This window comes from Taeniopygia guttata, chromosome 1 (assembly GCF_048771995.1).
Source record: "Taeniopygia guttata chromosome 1, bTaeGut7.mat, whole genome shotgun sequence".
NCBI lineage: Eukaryota > Metazoa > Chordata > Aves > Passeriformes > Estrildidae > Taeniopygia > Taeniopygia guttata.
This window is the reverse complement of record NC_133024.1, coordinates 51,855,985-51,876,058: the sequence shown is the minus strand read 5'-3', so window position 1 is coordinate 51,876,058 and position 20,074 is coordinate 51,855,985. Positions and strand designations below refer to the sequence as shown.

General features: G+C 35.1%; 1 protein-coding gene across 8 annotated transcripts in view; it reads right to left on the bottom strand.

The window, feature by feature from the left end:
• The window catches only part of PCDH9 (protocadherin 9), a 670,991-nt gene that overhangs the window by 385,684 nt on the left and 265,233 nt on the right, over positions 1–20,074 (bottom strand). The window contains exon 3 of one of the 8 annotated variants that reach the window (XM_032751407.3): positions 4,715–20,074. This exon is cut by the window's right edge and continues 87,670 nt beyond it. The exons of the other annotated variants lie outside the window; for them this stretch is intronic. The gene's annotated coding sequence lies outside the window, so the exon portion shown is untranslated. Of the gene's footprint in view, positions 1–4,714 lie in introns of those variants that run through there. 8 annotated transcript variants of the gene reach the window in all.

Here is a 20,074-nt window from a genome sequence, read left to right as displayed (position 1 = left end):
CAAAGCCGAAAATGAAAATAAAGTGGTTTTGCTGAAAGTTCTACCATAATTTAAGGGTACCTAACTCCCCACAGTCAAATGCTACATAACTGGCAAAGGTAAAAAGAGTCTGTAACTCAGCACTATATATGATCTAGGTATTATACTGATGTCACTACTTTTGGTATAGATGGAGCCCAGCATAAGCATCCAGCATTTTGCTGTCAAAATGTTCAGCAAGGTATTATCATCACTGTTCAAAGATATTTTCCATATTGTCAGATGGTTGGCTGATTTGATTATTTCAATTTTGTATGGAACTGTTTGCCTAATAAGATATTCAGAATGCCAACAGGTATCCTTATCACTATGATAATATACATATGAGCCCAGAGAAAAGTCAGTTTTGTCAGGTTAAATTATACAGAGATGGAAAACAGATTTTTCTCTGATCTCTTTTTTCTTTCTTCTTTTTTTTTTTTTTTTTAATTCAAAACAGTATTTTAACTCATGAATGGAAATATTTTAACTCAGTGTTCTTCAAAAGTTTCTACATCTTTCATGGAATATTTCTATCTAAATTTTTTAAGTTTACTGCAAGCAAAGATACAATGGAAATGTGGATTTTATTTCAGTTTGTCTGGTTGTTTGGTTGGTTTTTTTTGAGGAGAATGTTGGCTAGTTGTTGTGGTTTCTGGGATTTTCTATGAAAGTGTAACACAATCGTAACTATGGCTACTGATGGAAATTTACTTTCATAGGTATACTCAGAGTTTATCTGAAGGAAAGGTAAATGATTGTATTAAATATCTTCAATGATGTTTCCTCTTATCCATACCTTCACAATCATTTTACTGAAACCATAATCTTGAGGAACAAAATCCACCTCTTCTGATTTTTAAATTTTGCCTTGCTTGTGAAACCAAGAAAATGGAAATGATGCCTAAGTCAGCTTAAACAGAATCTTTCCTTTGACCCTCAAATAAAGAGAACTTAACATGGTTGGATCAAACACCTGTGTCACTTTTACAGCTGAGTCAGAATTTTACAGCTGCTTCTCCTGTTTTGATTTCACTTAACACTTTTATATTTGAAGTGGATGATGTTTAGCGATTTTCAGTATTATGCTAAAATAAGCAACAATTTTTATTCTTTAACTAGCGGGTCATCATGAAGTCATTCCTCCTGTGTGAGATACTGCTTAAGAGAAGAGGAAAGAATCTTTCAAGATCGCCACCATCTAAGGATTGCTTTGGATGTGAAGATTAGAAATCTATTACATCATTCAGTTCTATGACAGCTGACATGAAGATACAGAGAAACTACGTATAAATCCTCCTTTCCCTAGCTGTGCCTAGAACACTCATACACAACCAGGACTGACAAGGAAGATACAGTTCAGTAGCTCCATTTCAGTTTAAGTAGCCAAGATGAGCCTCTTCATTAATCCTCAGCTATTGAAAAAAATAATTCATTTGATTAGTCTATATTAACTTTAAAAACCACCAGTTGTGCAAGTTCTATGTTGCATTGACATTCAGTGTCCTATTAATCTAGTATTCCCCAAGATTATACAGAATCCTCTCATAACCTGCTGATAACACAGTAACATATTTGAAGTTTTTAACTCTGAAATACAGCTTTTTAATTATTGCCATAAAATTCAATACTATCCTAAGAAGATATTATCATATCAATGATTTTAGGATCCATTTTACTATGATAATTCTCTCCAATTTTGCACAAGTAGACATCAGTTAGTGCTATGATGCAATTTCAATATTTAATTACACTGAATATTTTAAATTCTGAATTTAGGAAGAGAAAATAATTTTAAAAAGCATAAAAGAATCTGTGAAAACCATTCTAAGAAGTTAAATACAGATAAGGGAAATGTATAAATTAAATTTTTTTTATGGCCAAACTTATGTCTGGTATGTTTTACTAAAAAGCATTTACTGCAGGAGTATTCTACAAAGTTCTTCAGTTTCTTATATGGATCCATCAACTAATTGTTTTTACTTGCCAAAAAAATTCTAATCACCAAGTGTAAAAAAATCCTTTTTATTCTCTACACAGTTTTTATTTGAATGCGTCATCACAGCAGTTTATCCTATGTTCCCTCGCTTTTATATACATATTTTACTTATTTATTTGTATCTGGATAAGCAGGAGGAAAAAAACTAAATTCCTGGCCTACATTTGATTGAGGATTGGAGTAAAACCTCAATAGCTGAAAACAAACTACTAGAAAATTTGTACTAAAGTTCAACATTTAATTGCCTGAGATGTTAAATTCCTTTGTGAAGTTGGGGTACTAAAGAGGAAGAACCTCTCACTTACAAAATTTTTATAGTGTGGTTTTTCAAGCCAGCACAGCAACACTATGTAACTTTCTGAGTGCATACTCTGTACAGGACTGGTCATTCTTCTAGAGAGGAAAAAAAATAAAAAAGAATAGGCAATCCTTTATTTCAGAAAACAAACTCCAAACCAAGATTTACAACAAACAATTCATGCTGTTTCTAGAAAAAGCAAGAGATAAGCAAGCATCCCCGAAGCTTTCTCCCAGCTTCTGATGATTTGAAAATCAGCCTGACAGCTATTTAGAAATCCACAACTGTTCTTATTATTTCATATTTATGCAGGGTAATGCTTTAAACAACAGATAAAAGTGATCATATGAATAAAAAGAAATTAGCTAAATCTGAACTCTCCTATAGAGGCAACTGTGAAGCTTTAGAAAGTGTTTTTAATTTGTTGTTTTCTAATTCTCTCTTTAATAAAAGCTAGTACCTAATGATTCCAACCACACATATTTTGAAATCTTCAGTATTATTACTCTTTAAGTATCCAATAAGAGGAAAAAAAGGAACAAAACCCAGAAAAAAAACCAAACCAAATAAAAAATAAAACAACAAAACCCCAAAATCTGCCAAAAAAAAAAAACACCACAAAAAAAAAAAATTCACCCATGATTTTGACACAAACAGCAGCAACATATTTATTTCATATTCTGTCCGTAGAGTGATATTTTCACTGTTACAGAGTTCAACAGAAGAATCTACCAAATGTCCTTAGCTGAAAACACTACACTTCCCACTGTGTCTCCCATGACAACCAGGCTTCTCTGAAAACAAACTGTACCACCCTAAGGCATCAAAAGTCATAGAAAAAATTTGCATTCTTCCTTCTGTTGGCTTCACCAGAAAAAAACTGAACTTCAGCACACTGAGACCTAAAGCAAAGTCTTAGTTTTCCTTTGCAAAGTCCTACATACAAATGAATCAAGAATTGCATCAGCACACATATACATATAAATAAAAACAAACTTGGCTATCTAACTGACTTGTTCGGATAGAAATCTTGAGATATCAATAAAACTGAAAATGCAAATAACAGAGTAGGATACAAGGGCTTATGCCAACAGAATTAAGCAGCTGCCATTTGCTAAACTCCAGCATTTACTAAATATTCACAAATCCCAATCAAACCTTTTCATGGTAATTTCTTATATCTGTAAATTTGCATCAACATTTACACAATCTCATGCTTTGCAGCCCTCACTGTCTTCTCTTTTGCTGGGCAAAACCTATGTCAATACTAAAATCACGGAGCTCACCAGTTATGTCAGTTCCTTCAACTGACTAAAACCTAGACCTGCCTCCCCAAATTATTATTTTTCCCAGAAGAACAGAACAATCACTAGTGTTGACACAAGAGAGGTGGAAAGAACAGACAGCAAGGAGGCAGGCAAAAGAGCATGAGCTGCTTTTTTGGCAGTAGTGTGGTCAAAACTGGTGCTGATAGATCAAAGAGAAAACTAGAATTTTATATGACAGGAGCTGTATCTCATTCCATATTCTTCTCCTGAACTGGAAAAGCATGAGATGAACATGAATTCCCATTAGAACTAGCTTTATTATACAGTCAGCTAACACCAATACTTTTTCGCTATCTGGAACAATGATCTTATGATTTATGGTATTGGAAGGTAGACTATCATTCCACAAGGGGCATACTGAGAAGGATCTTGACTTTTTAAAACTTAGGGAAACAAGTCCTTTAAAAGATCAAACAGCCAGAGAACCAGAGCATTTGGTCAGAAGCATCTGCCAAAGTATCTGTCACTTTACTGTTCCCTTTGGAGCCATTAAAGAAAAGGTATATCAGACATCTACAACAATAGAGCCTATAACAGGTACCTATACTGCATTTAAAGAAGGAAAGAAAGCCAAAACCAAGTGCTCATATAAACTACAACGGCTTGCTTTTCAGATCTACAAGATGACTTCTAATTTCACATTAATAGGAAAGAAATTACAAAAAGTACAGCGCAAATATGCCTCTGTAAAGAAATAAATTTAATTTATTTAGTAGTAATAAAGATTAAAAACACACACACACAAAACAAAAACAAAAACATAGCAAAGAGCCTTCTGGAGTAAAAGGTAATGATTTTTAATATCAGTCGTCCACCCCTGACAATTATTGGAAGTGTACACCTGAAAAATATACTTAACTGAAACTGTTTGATTTGACTATTTACTGAATAGTATAAAGTAACCACTTCAACTAACTGTCTGGATTTGGAGACATAATGTAGTCTTTCTTTCCAGAAAGATCAATTTGCAACCAAACAATCACAGAAGTGAACTTTCCAAGTAAATAAGTTTTTATAAATCTTATAAAATTCAGATTACGTGTGAAAACAGCAGTCAAAACTTCTTATACCTTTCTTTTATTTTTTTTTCTTTAATTAAAATTTATATTAGAAAATCCTAGAGATTATTTAGGGGAAGATCCAAAAACTAATTTTTTTTCCAGATATATTTCTATCTCATTGTTAGTCATTCTCCCTAATTCATGTCAGCCTTATTATATACATATAGTTATTAAAATTATATCTTGATAAATAATGACAAACTTTGAATATACCCTAGAAATGTTAATCTGTACTCAAGAATAAAAGTATTTGGAAAATAAACCATTTAAAGAATTCTTTCACATTTCAAAAATCTACTCATAACTTCCCTCTCAACTTAAATAAGAATTTGACTTTTTCAAAAGAATATGTGCAAATAACTTATCAAATTTAGGTCCTCAGAGTAGGGATTAGAAGAGGGAAGCCAGAACATCAGCACTGTGAAGTTAAATTCATTACCTACAAAATCCATATGTCAGCAGTTATGCCTAAGCATTGTGTGAACTATGTATATGTCACTCTTCTATAAGTAACTTTCCACTGGAAAAGGCAATATTTTCAATCACTGATAAAGACAGTATATAAATAGAGTATCTATTTTGTTTTAAAATGCAACATACTGCTTATCTTCAGACATTTCACAATGGCAAGGCACTAAAGCATTCACTTCTTACTCAGCTTTGTTTTACTGTGTGAGACCTGAGCTAAACTAAATGCCACAATTTGATGCGCTGCACCAATCTGATCTGAGAGCTTCTGCTGTACAAATGCCCAATTCCCTTGCTCTGATCCCTTCTCTTACTGAAACAGATCTAGTAATCTCTGTTGTACACTGAAACTAGCCTCAAAGGAGGAAGTCTTTACTATGGCAGTTCTAGGGAGACTAACACCACTGATAGACATTGCTAAACCATCAGATATTAAATCTCTTCCAAGTCAATGAATTTTAAAAGAGTTTCTTGTAGCATAAGGTTCACTGCTTGATATTTTACACTTGAATATGTGCCAACTCACCTTTCAGCCCCCTTTGGATGCTGAGGTAAAAACATTTGTATGGAATTTGTCCATTTTTCTGAAATGGGAAGGTTATTTCTCAGAGTCTAACAATCCTGACACACTGATAGGGCTGGAGGGGTTAGCATTCCTTTCAATTAAAATGCTGTGGGCTTTCAAACTAAGTGAGAAATTTGATAATGTAGACAGCACATGTAAAGCCTTTAGTTTGCAAACGACTAAGAATGTGCAATCCATCATCTAAAACAAAACCCATAAGAATTGTCCTAGCATGAATGATATCTTTCCCAGAACTATTACCATTGGCATCCTGCACCATTTCACACTGCTACACTGAGAAAATATGAAGTATTCCTGAACTGTTCAGAGAATACAAATGCATTTGGTCTTTGATTAATTGCATTAAAACCACAAATGTGAAGCCTTCACACAGAGAAATGGGTGAATAGGACATTTTTTCCTCTTTTATTTTTGTCTTATTACAAAAACGCTACTGTTTTCACTTTTAGGAAACATGCCAGCAAAGCTGAAATACACTGAAAATATCCAAGTGTTGGTCAGAAGGAAAGTTTTGCCATGACTGCCAAGGGTTCCTATAAAGGATGTAGGGGGTAGGAGTGGTCGTCAAGGAAGGATGAAACTGAGATTTTCAAGATGATTTTTTACTTATACTACTATGCACCACATTTCTTCTACTATTTTGTTTTAACCTTTCCCATGATCCCAGTATAACAATTCCCTTCCTGTCCCAGTGAAATTAAACTATTTTTCAGCTTTTTTCTCTTCATATTATGTTCTGTCTTTTCGGACATCTTATTGGTTATTGCACCTATGTCAAGCAAGTCTAATCTTACTGCCTTACCTTGCAAATCAATCAATTTTATTTTGCTAGCAGCTAAACACTTACCTAGAATGAGTGACTGCTACTCCAAAATTAGCACCTTGAGTTTGATCTGTGCACGCTGGATTACTGAACTATAACAACGGAAAAAGGAATTTAAGAATATTTTAATGTCTGTCACCATTTAATTAAATTTTTAAGAGTGACATATATCTGGCCATACGTATACTGTGGGCCATTTGCAGCAGGAGAAGCCCTGAAGTCTGTCTATCTTGTCAGTTAAAGAGAAGCAAACACCTACAATAGATAAGGTGGTACAAGTCCAAATGGTATTTTTTTCCTATAAACTACAAGTACAGACATGTGTATTTCAACAGAAATGTGAAAGGGAGGAAAAGCAGGTTTGAGTTTACAAAATTCCTCACAATGAGCTTTGCAAAGCCATTGAAAAGAGGCACCACACCAGAAAATATCTACTGTTGGGCAACATCATTGAAAGAGTTCAAAGTTCAGATGTGAAAATGTCTTTAATCAGATTTTTCTAAGAAATGTTAAAATCAGAAATGTAAATTTTTGTAAATTAAATGTACATTTTTCTAAGAAATGTAAAAATGTTAAATTGTTCATCAGACCTTTGCATCTATGTGAGGCAAAAGATGTATTTTGTAGCATATTTGTCCAAGCAAGTTATTAATTGTAATGAAGTAGGGGAAGAGTACACTGCAGACTGCTTCAAACTAACCAGCTCTGCTTGTCATTTGACTGACTCAGAAAATAATACGGAAAAAAACCAGAGAGTATAAATAGTGAGTTTTAAGGAAATATATGATTTGAGAACAATGAATTAATATTCCAGGCCATTTGATCTATTAACAGTGTTCAGGCTACTACAGAATCTCGTGGTCTGAGCCTAGACTGAAATGTTAATGATATATGCAGGTTGACAAGAGACAACAACCATAATGGGGAGCAGGGAAGAAACACAAAAGAAAAGTAGAGCAACAGAAGAGAACCTACACATGAAGAAATCACATAAATTACATTATCTGTACATGTAAAGTTGTGTTGTGGAGCCAGCTGCTTGAATCCAGAACATCCACCACAATGTCAGTGAAGGAAACACTTTCAGTGTGAAAATTAATTGCTAGGATCAATTTATCTAAATATAAAAAAAAATTAAAATAAAACAAAAATCAGTTCTATATAATTCAAACAAAGAAAAATATCCAACATAATTAACAGACAAATTATTTAGTATTCACACCAAGAGAAAAACTTACAAAAGCTTATGGACAATATTAAATGCATCCAAATCCACGCTACCTGACAGTGTTCTCCTGAGAGGGCTGTAAGACTGGATGGGATGACTTTAGTCCACTGTCTATAACTTGCATGGCAATTTGATGAGATCCCTGATGGATGTAAAAATGCTATCATTACATTCGTCCTTTAAAAAGCAAGAAAAAGATACAGAGAATAATGCTATAACCCTCAGCTCAGGAATCTCCAACATGACAGAGAACACAATAAAAGAGTTATCAGGAATATACAACATGGATTTACCAATGCTAAGTCATGCTTGACCAGCTGATAGGACCAACCTGACACCTCTGTTGAAAAGTCTGGCTGCAAAAGACAGTGGATGGAACCTATCTTGGCTTTAGCAAGACTGTAGATATTAAATCAAACCCTTTCTTCATATGCAAAGTGTGGATACAGGGGCTAGAAAAAAGGATTGCCAGGTAGGGTGAAGGTTGGTTGTATTGACATAAAACCAAAGTTGGGCACCTGGCTAAGAGCTGGTAACAAGCAGATTGTCCCAGTGGCTCATTTGTGGCTCTAAATTGTTTAGTAATCTAATTTACACACAGGATGACAACACAGACTGCACCCTCAGCAAATTTGAAAACAGAAAAAATATTGGGTAAGTGTTTGACCTCACAAGTTGAGGCAATTCAATCCAGATAAAACTGAGGACTGGACCAACAGAAAGCTTATGAGACTTCATAAAGAGGAATGCAAAGTTCTAAGAAACAATCCCACACAGACTGGAAATAACAGTCCTGTAAAAGGTGCCTGTAGTTTAGAACTTGATGACAGGTGCATCGTGCATCTCATGGCAAATAAGGAAAGTTGCAGACATTAGGAGCACAGTGGATGCAAACCACTATCTGCTTTTTCTCAGTATCATTGAAATTGCATCAGTAGAGATGATGAAAAACTCAGGAGATTGCAGCAGGTAATGTCAAGACTCATGTATTTGTATTATCATATAACTATTATTATTGCATTTACATATTTTTATTATCAGTGCACTTTCTAAAAAGGTGATTATTTAGAAAGGATAAGAATAGGTAACTGATTTTCAGTCACTGCTGTATGACAGACGAATAATAACCACACTTTAAGTCATATTTCACATCTAAGAAAAATGCTTGTTTTGTCTCTACAGCATTTCTCAGCATCTAACAACACTGTCACTATTCTGCAGTGCTCTATTAGAAATTCCACAACTTGGATCCATAAAGGTGAATGGAAAATAACTGAAAGATACCTCTTAGTCATGCTGACAAGAGGCTTGCAGCCATATACCCTAATTTTCATCCCCACAGGTTGAGGTTTTTTGGTAGGGGAGTATTGAAGGCAAGTGGGTGAGGAATGGGAACACAATTATAAATAAATTAATGATGACTTACAACTGTTTTAGGGCTGTTTAGGAGGATCAGGAGTCTGGGCGGGAAGACAGAGAACGGGGTTCTGGGATGCAGAAGCATCTGCTACGAGGCCGAGTCCGTTTTGTGTTGAGAGCAGGAACCGTCTTGGAACTCAGAAATAGGATTTCTAACATCGACAAAGGGATTGGATTGAGTGATCAGGGCGAGGTCCTTGACAGTGCAGCCATCACTATCAGCGCAGGGGTTCCAAGACGGAAGACGTGCGGAGAAAGCCTCGCGGCAAAGAAGAAACCCCAAAGTTGTTGCACCATCTGCGCCTGGCTCTCTTTGGCCACGGGCGGAGCTCCCGGCGCTGTCCCGCGGGGGCCGCAGGGCCGCACGCAGCGGCCGCCCCGAGTCTCTGCCCAGCCTGGAGCGGGGGCGGGATCGCTGCGGCGTGGGGAGCGCAGCAGGGCACAGAGCACCGGGAAACCGAGGCACAGCAATGAGGGAAGGACACTTGTCCGAGCCTTCAAAGATCCAATCCCGCAGCGGGGCAGAGCAAGTGACAAATCTGAACCTGAAGGGGCTGCTTTTAAAGGCCAGAGGGAACATGGGGAGGACACAACCTGTGACCAACAGGAGGCATTAGGGGAGGGGTGCAGGGTAAGGGCTCCCCAAGAGAAGCCAACATGGGGAGGGAGCAAACCTCACATCCAATTCTGCTTCCAGGAAGGGATGCGAGACACGGAACTCTCCAGAACCAAAGGAGTGTGCTAGCTTTGACAGACAGGGGTGAGACAAGGAACAAGGGAGCTATACAGGCGGATTGACATACATTTTGGTGGGGAAGACTCAGGACTGAACTTTTAGGGAAGCCAAATGGGGTACAGAGACTGAAGTATTACAAACTTATAACAAGGAATATTAAAACATACTACAGAAGAACCAACGGTAAAATAACAGACTACCACACCTGGTATATTAAGAAAACAAAAATGAAGCAATGAAAACAAGAGGGTTTAGGAAGAGGTTGAATAATTAATGAAGATGATGTTAGCATAACAAAAATGTAGGGTTTTTGTGACTTAGCATGTGAAACTATTTTCATGTGTAGATTTTTTCTTAAATATTCTTGAACCAAATAACTGCTTTCAGTTCTTAAGAACTTTATAATTAAAATATATAAATATGGATAAAAATAAAATAAAAATTAAATTTTAATTGTTGCATTTTATATTTCTAGGAATAGCTTTATATATGTCAAGTGTTCAATTCAACATGAGTCTTTATCCATGTCTTAATTGAAAAGAATTTCAGTAGAATCAAAAGACATATGGAATAAACACCTTATCTGGCTCTGAAACAAATTAACTAATACATTCATTGATATGGTAACAGAATTGTTTCTCTTCAGCTTTCCACTCTAAATTTAATCATATTCTATTTGACTGAAACTTCCATCTACTTTTTGACAAAGTTTTCTTGTATTTTGTTTTACTGGAAAGAACTTGTCTTTGTTGATCCTTGGAGGAGTAGAAAAAAAGACACAGTTCTAATATTTATTAATATGCCATAGGTGAAAGAAAAATCCAAAATATTTTTATGAAAGAGCTAGTCTTAAATTTTGTTGCCTCTTCTTTTGATGTGGTTTGGCCATGAAGCTTAAATATGTTAGTGAGCTAGGACACAGAGGGGTACAATTTCTGTGCAACCTGATGGTTACTGCTCTTGAATTTGTGGATTGTAAGAAAGGAAGGTCAGCAGGAAGGAAAAAAAATGCAGCTGGGAAAGAGTTAGAAGTCTGTAAGATTTCCACTTATAGAAGTAGTCATGCACTGAATTTCTAGGTGCATATCTAATGAAAGAAGCACTGTTCGTGTTTCCTTTGAGATCTAAAATTAAAAGGTTAAAATGAATTGCAGAATGTCATCCCCTTGTTTCATACTCTAGAAGATGACAAAAACTCTGCCAATAGTTTTATTAACTGATATTTATCGACTCTACCCTTAATAAACCTCCGGTGATGACAAGTTTTTGTCTCTCCAGGTAATCTATTTTCAGATGATAGGGCCTTACGTCTGTCACAGGAAAAACTTTTAATCTGAGTTTTCAGTGTTGCAGTTTAAGCAAAGTACTTCCTGTTGAATGTGCCGTGGATACAACACAGATTATAGATGATTCCTTCCCTATTTACGGTAGCCTTTTATGTGCTCAACTTTCTACATAGGGACAAATATGATGCACCACATGGGGACCAAGCCAGGGTCTGATAAACTCAGGGCAGTTTAGACACTTCTCTAATAGTTTATTATATGTTGTGCCAGATGTCCTATAGAGCCATTGCTGTATTTTTCCCAGCAGGAAAGGAAGAAGGAGAAAAACCTTTATTGTTATCTTTACTTGTATGAAATGCTTCGACACCGCAGTGATGAAAACCATATCAGAAGATACCTAGGCTCCCTACTTTCTCTCAAGAATAATTTACCCACTTCCAAGAATTGCAATGGCAGCTGCTGTTTCTCAAAGACTTTCCAAAGCAACCTGTGGAAATTCACCTACATCAGGCTTTGAAAAATGTGCAGGATGAGCCGTACAAATGTAATCTAGCAAAATAATATACTATATAACAAAAACTAAAGAAAAATTAATAATGATATTTTTTCTGCATAAAAATCTTAATATTATATGTAAGCATTGACAGAGAATTATTTTCCATTAGTTTTTTCTTTAACTTTTCTCTTTTTTTGTTTCCTTTTGAGTGCAAGCAAGAATTACATTAAAGGGGTACAGTTACCTGTCAGATAAAGCCCGTCCTACCCATGTTTCCCAGCCTAATGTCACAATTAGTTTTTCTCAAACTCCAGGGTGTTTTTAAAACAAGATGGTGGTACGCCTACTAATTTTCCAATTTCCACTGCTACCAGGACTTAATCCCTCACATACAGACAGGTTTTCTTTTTAACAGTAAGACTAAGAACTAGAAATATGAGCGAGAGAAGCAGGATAGATTTCTGTATAAAGCACGAGAAAAAGAAAAAGGAGAAGCTGTACATAGTTGTTAAAAATTTCTTTAGTATCTTGAAACATTCTCCCTACCTACTCTATGTATGTCTATATGACCAGTGATTGCTTGTATAAATATCATTACTGTTTCTCTCCCCTAGATTCTTGCACTACAAGCTTCAAAACAAGCTTTACACGTTAGTGAAGGAGCACTTGAGTTTTCAGGTTTTCCTGACATATATCCCTATATTAGACATGCTGGCTTTACCAGTAAACATATTTGTGAGTGTGGTCTTCTTCCCCAACAGACCACTCAGTCAGTATTAAATATCAGGCAAAACTTAAAGAATGTATTTGCTTAAAAACACATTTTCATTGATGAGCTATATTATAATCCTATGTAAGAACAGAATTCATTATTAATAGATTTAGAATTACCCTCAGCTACTCTAGAGTTACTTTTGCAACTACTTAGCCCCTAACCAGCCCCAGGTTTGCTATGCTTTGAGTGTCCTTAAATATGCACCTTTCTATCATTTAAGATACTACACATTACCCACAGAAGTACTCAGAAACAGACCTTTTCTAGACAAAACCAAAATCATCACCCACTCCCTCTGTTTCACAGTTATATGTTCCCATTTGGTCTGTCACTGATTACTAGGATATCAACTGGGTAGTTCAGTAGCTTGAGTTTTCTCCTGGTTCTGATGCTCAGGAACTTGTGGGTTTTGGCCACTTCACCATTGCAGCCATTGGAAATTGGTGACATTTTACTGACTACATTATTAGAAATATCAAATCTACACCTTTTGTTTTAGAATTATACCTCCTTTTTATGTACTAGTATTCTATAAAGACAAAATGTCTGGGAATGGGGTCTTCAACTGAATTTATTATCCCCTGTGATATATTTCAGTTTTAGGAGAAAATCTAAGGACTGTGACAAAACCTAATGAGGTTCATCTATTGTTATCCTTGCTCTCACTGTAACTTTATTTTCCCATTTTCAGTAAGTAGAGGCAGTAGCCTGAAGGATAATTACTGGACTAGCTAAATTGTAAATGTTCTTTTATTTATTGATTTCTTAAAAATTTGTTTTCAGAACAGTCAAGTACAAGCTGTATTTGCAGAGAAAAAGTCAATGGGGTGAGGGGAGCGTGGGGTAAAGAAAGAAGGTGGGAAATGTTATCCTGCCAGGAAGATGGTGTTGATAAAATTTATTGCTAAAAATTTAATATGTTTAGGGCCATGATGAAATGCTTATCATCAGCTTGCATTGCCTGTAGTTCTTGCTGATTCCAGCCCACTCAGCGTATCGTGGTAATGAAATGAAATGGCATGGGCCCAGTGCCTGCAAAAAAAAATTCATTTCATTACAGTATGAGAGGCTTTCTTTTTCTTTTATTCCTTAAAGGCTAGACTCAGGGACATACAGATCACAAACCTTTATGAGGCTCTTATTTTTTGTTTTGTTTTGTTTAAAAAGTAATGGTTTAATATTTGTTTCTAAAAGGATTACCAATAAATTAAATTTGAATTTAATGGCAATGACTCTGGTACACCCTTTTCTTAAACCCTGCTATGGTCACATAACTTCTATTTTAAGTACCTATTTTAAGAAGTTCTCTTTAGAATCAATGTCACCATTGAATAGGCAATATATTGGCTTCTTCTTCTTCAATTCTCCTTATTTACCCAATTACCCTTATCAAGCCAGCTTAATAATCATTTAAAAATTATAAAGAATAAACCAGGATTCACTGTCCCTGGACCTCTCTGCTGGGGCAAATAATCCTACAATATTAGATTTCTGATTTGACAAAACAAGGATGTTTTTTGTTTGCTTTGGGTTTATGTTTGCAATATAGGGCAAGTTCTCCACAATTATCAATCTGTGGAAAAGCATAAGTGGCACACATTAGACTACACCTGATACTACCACATTCTCCCAAACATTACATCACTATGTTTTGTAATGTTCAAATGAACTAAATCTTATTGCAGCAAAGTTTATCTATGCAAACTGTTAAGCTCTAGTTTTACTGTACTCTCCTTTCAAAACTTTTATTTCATTCTTTACCCAATAAAACTTTACATTAAAAGCATACTTAACACTTCCCAGAGTTTCTGTTAGTTTTATAGCTAAATTCACCTAGCATCCACCCTACAAAACCATGTGTTTCCATTAAACTGTCTATATTGGTGTGTCAGCATTTGGTTTCTAATATTTCATACCTCCAGCAATAAACTGAATGAGCCTAAAATATCCATACTTACACCATACAAAGAGAACATTTATACAGGGATTTGTATTCCATTATCAAATTTGCTAATCTTTCTTTTTTGGGATAAACCAAAACTGGATTTAACCTGAAAGCTTTTGGCATTGATAACACAACCTACTGTTCAATTTGTATTAAATCCAGGCAGGAGCAGCAGAACTCTCCACTGAGGTGTTTTGCTACTTTATAAGAAAATGGACTTTTAAAAGCAGAAGATGAAAATAGTTGCATTAATAATCTTCTTCCAAAGGATGGATAGGTACAGTGATTAAAGCGTTATCTTAGAGCTTTAATGACCTGGGTTCAAGTTTCTGTTCTATTTTCCTTATCTCCTTGAGACACAAAGCTACATGTCTTGTGTTCCTAAACTAATACAAATACCCAGATGCTCATGTTTCCCTGTCCTTGAAGATATTTTCAAAAGTTTTTTGTTGTTTTTTTTTTTTTTTTTTCCGAAAGTTTTTTTTTGTTTATTTTAAGAGTAACTATTTTTGGTAGATATAAACTTGATCAAACTAAAATTAATGAATTCCAAATGGACAACATGTCAACATGATAATCAGTGTTCCAATGTTTAAAAATAAAACCGAAACAAACAAAAAGAACCCTTTAACTCTTCCTTGGAAAAGCTGAAGTTCTTGAAAACCATTTATTTGCCTTCTGGTAGTGTCAGGCAAAATATCTTATCTTGCATATGAAAACATCTACAAATAGAAAGTTACAGTTTTGTATTCTACACTTGAGCACAGTTACTCATATTAATAGAGCATAGCACCTAGAAATACAACTCAGTCTTAATGGCTTAAGAGATAAACTATTCTTTTTATATCTTTTCCCTCACACCAACCTATAATCCCACTTTTCTGTCATTTATCATTGTCAGACCCATTCTGAAGGCCCTCATTAGGGCAAATGAGGGGATAAGTGGGCTGCAAAGTTGCACAGTAGCAATTTGGCCTTACCTGAATGAAATGATCAGCAAAATCTGGTTACTTAACGCTTTCAAAACAGGATTATCTTCAGCAAGATGCTGAAGATTTTAACTGTTCTACACGAATGGGTTACTAACCTCATTAAAATCACCAGAAACAATCAATTTTCTGATTAATTTCTTGACACATATTTGCTGCCTTCTGATAGCGAATTATCTTGTTGGTATACTTAATGCAAGTTTTTTGAAACAGAAACAGATTACTTTCTCCTGTCATTTTCCAGGACCTTACAGGGCTTGTCACTTATTCATTTTTAAAGTGGATTATATTTCTGTGAATTATATCAGTTCTTCAAAAGGCAATGCTTTTTTCTATTATTTTAACTCAATTCTGTTGCACTAAAACATCAGATGTATACCAGATTATAGCTGCTACAAGGGAGATCTGGGCATTTTACTAGTCAATCTGACCAGCTTCAACATCATTAGAAGGATGATGACACTTAACTGCCTGCTTCACCAAACACATGCCACTTCCTTTAATTTAGCCTTTGATTTGCTAGCAGTGCTACTGAGTCTAATGAACCAAAAATACCTTTTCCTGCATTGCAAAGTGCAGTCTGTCATTAGAAAAAAATGTATTCCTCAAATTTGTTTGTAATAAATCTCTTCCACCCGGAACAAAGAAAGGAATCGGAAGAGAAATAGTTTTCTAAACTCTGGCAATGAGATTAGAAAATCAGGTTTATAGTCTGTATGCATTTGAATGTAATGGCACTTATGGAGAACAAGCATTATTAAACTCTGATGTATATTTGACAGTCTATATTATAAGAAAGGTGACTAGTTGTTTGTTTTGTTTTGTTTTGTTTTTTTTACAGAGCTGGAAAATACAGGAATCGAAGTATAGTACCAAGAGTATCAGTGGGTTGGCTGGCTGAAATATGTGATAGCAATCACAATAAATAAGTGCTTAACACTGAGCAAATACAGAGAGTCATGTTGATAAGGGTAAAAGGAACTAGAGAAAAATGGATTGCAAGGAATCAGTAAAGAAAATACCAATCTGCATTCTGAAGGAGATGCTAAGAATGAATAATATCGCAAAAGATCTTTCCCCAAACAATGTTTTCTGCTAAGGCTAGACATATATTGGTGTGTGCAGGAAAATTCACCCTTCTCCATACTGCACTAGGTTCATTGATAGATAATAAATACAAAAAGGTTGCTTATTTCAACTTCTCTATTAAATATATATATATATATATATATAACAGATGTAAAAATGTTTTTAAAAATCTGCTGAAATTGTATCTACAACTAGACTGTAAATTGCTGCAGTTATTGATGTAGCAAACATTTATGATTAATAATAATCTTCTCATGACTGAGTTAATGTGCTGTAGATTTCAGCGTGAGTGAAGTCTGTAGGTTAGGCGATTCACTCTGCTGATTATTTTCCCTCAATATGAATTTGACGAGATATGTTGCCTCTGGAACTAGTTATCAATAACTGCTACTACCTCCAGGCACAGCTGAGAGCTCAGAGCCATAAAGCAGTGCAGTACTGCACAAAAAAAGTACTGTAAACACTGCAGTGAGGTTTATTGAAGAAGTCTTGATTACTGTGACAGTAAACGCCTCTAACCACTGCCAGTACAGTGAAAGGTAGTTACAGAATTTATCGACTCCTGTTCAACCAAATATGTATCTACCCTCACTCTTCATTTTTATTTTTCTTCATCACTCAGAAGAACACAATTTTTTGGTTTATCACAAACCCTCTGTCTGTTCTGTCCTCTAAGTCATTTGTCACACTCCTCAAGGTCACAGGGGAATCTCAGTGGGAGAGCATGTGTGTTGATTGATTGGTACTATGATGCTTATGTCTACCGTGGCTGCTAAATGAGCTTCTTTCCCTTCTACCCTTACGCTCTTTGCCTCCAAGCAACAACTTGATTGAAGGGAGTGAGAGGGTGGAAGGAAGAGGGAGGGAACACCTCAAAGAAAAAAACAATCTCACCCGTTAATTCAATTAGAATGTTCATAAAGCAGTATTGTGCCTGGTGATCAACCTATCTTGGGTCACTGTCAGAGACTTGTGCCTTAATTTGGGCAGAGTCATTTCTAATAACTTCAAAAACCAGACCGTAATGGTCACTAATACCTGACCACTTTCTGGCTAACAAAAACCTCATATTTTCCCTCAAAAAAAAAAAAATACAGTAAGTTTGAGAGGAGTAAGAGTTTAGAAGAGACAGAGACACACAGTGCACAGGAAAAAGAAAGAGAATGAGAATTCAAGCACATAAATGAGAAAGGGAGTAAGCATAAGAAAAATCGTACAAAAAAGGGAAAGCAAGGGAGCAAGAGCATGAAAGTGAGTGTGCAAGGATAAGTAAAAAGACATTGAGTGATAGCACACACAAGAGGGCACATAAAAGAGACAGACCACACCTGAGAAAATGTAAGAGGCAGTGAGCAGGTACAGGAGAGTGCAGTATTGCACACAACAAGTGTGCAATAGGGCAGAAGAATGTGAAAGAGACTGAGAGCAAGGAAGAATGCAAGGAAGTCTGGGGAAAAGAAATGAGCAGAAGCTAAACATGAAAATTCTCTTCCCGAAAAAAAGACACAGAAAGAACTCCCTGTGGCTTACTAATACTTACAATGTTATTTAGGAAAAAAAGCCCACAATTTAAAGCACCTCTTAACTCCTCCCCTAACTTATTTACATATATAAAACTGAATATATGTATGTTTCTCTAATGGTTACTGACATACTAGGTGAAAAGCTGTGCTTCTCTGTACAACTCTTTCCTGTTCATCTTGTAGAAACTCATAAACACATAAATATGCCATCAAACAGATTATATCTGCAGCACTCATGGATGCCATTTTAATTTCAGAGAGAAGAAATCTGGAAGATTATGACTGCTGAAGGTATCAGTGGCTTGTGGATTATCATAATATCTCTAATAAAAAGTTCCTAGACTAAAACAAAACTCACTACTATAAAAATGCTAAATTAAAAAAATCAAATGTCTTACTCATATATTTGTTCTTCATAAGTATATCTAATACCCACTGCCTAGATGAGTGTTCTGCTGTCCTTCAGTCATGATGCAGTAAAGAAATAACAGATATTGGCAGTGAGAACAGAATGAGAGAAACTGTCATTGTCCTTTCACCTCACTAATTTGTCATTTTATACAGTATAACAAGGTTAAAAATTCCCCAAAATTCCCAGCCTCTCTCCTCTTTTTGTTACTGAGTTTATAATCTCATGCAGCAGGATTATTGAACATGTTAACCCTTAAGGGCTTTTCTAAATCATCTCTTAATGACTGGCAGGTTGTATTCATCTTCTGGGCACAATTCTGCCTAAGCCTTAAGACAAGCATGACAGGGATCTTAATTAAATTAAAATTCTCACATTTGTTCATTGGAACTTCACAAGAAACATGAAGATATATGCTCTATTAAGAATCTACCAATATTGTCCTGGGTTCTGTATAACTTAAATAAAAATAAAAGATATCCTTATCTCCTGAATTAGTCATTAACAAAAATGTCGGATTTTATGTCATTAATATAGCATAGCATGCAAGGGTTCAACTGCAACCGTTTGTGAATAAGCCACACAAAATTCCCTTGTATCAGGCACTGATACATGGTTATAGAAAACATACCCTTTTTCTGCTGAAAAGAAAGCATATATATAGCGATTGCAAAAATACATGTAAAATTAGTCCACTTTTAGTGAACTAGATTAGTAATATAAAGTTACAAAAATACCTTGTATTAAAGTACCAATTTTATGTGCAATGAAAACTTACACAATTAAGAACACAGGAATAAAAGTACATGCAAATTTTTAAAGCTTTCTTACTACTAAAATTGAAAAATACAGAGAAGCAGTTCCAAAATCTCAAGTTGTGCAACAAATGCTTAAATCAGTTATGAAAAGAAATTGATATATGATTTACTATTAAAACTATTAAGCTCGGTAATCAGTTACACAGAACAGATGTCAAAAACTATGCACTTAAAAACCACTAATAGTATACAATTTTGAAGACTATTGCTAGGAGAAATATAAAGAGAAATATAAATGGCTTGTTGAACTCTTCAAAATTTAAACAACATTACGAAAAGATAAGAGATGGTGGACAAACAATGTAAACAGTCACTTTTTAATTTTTTTTTAACTGAGCAAAATTACTTTCACAAAAAATTGATTTTGCATTTGTCATGGGACTTGTATAAAATCTGAGACCCCGGGTTCTGTAAGCACATCAAATATTTATGAAGAATATGTAAAGTTTTCAGTAAAATAATTTGGATTACCTGACAAGTCAGGAGTGATAATAAACAGAGTGTCACCATAAGGCATTGCAAGTCTTGTAAATATAGTACAGGATACATTATGTACACCTAAATAAAAACAGTCCAACTATAAAGAAGAGAAAGGATTGATTGAGAAAATCTCCAATATATAAGTTCATCTTGTCTAAGTGTTGGGGATTTTTTTATATATATAAGTATAAATAATGAAAATATTTTTATTATTTTTGCTTTGTTTTGTTTTGTTTAGTTTTGTTCTTTTATATTATTTATTGTTTCTTTAGTGCAAGACAAGAGGTAAAGAGAGCCTGG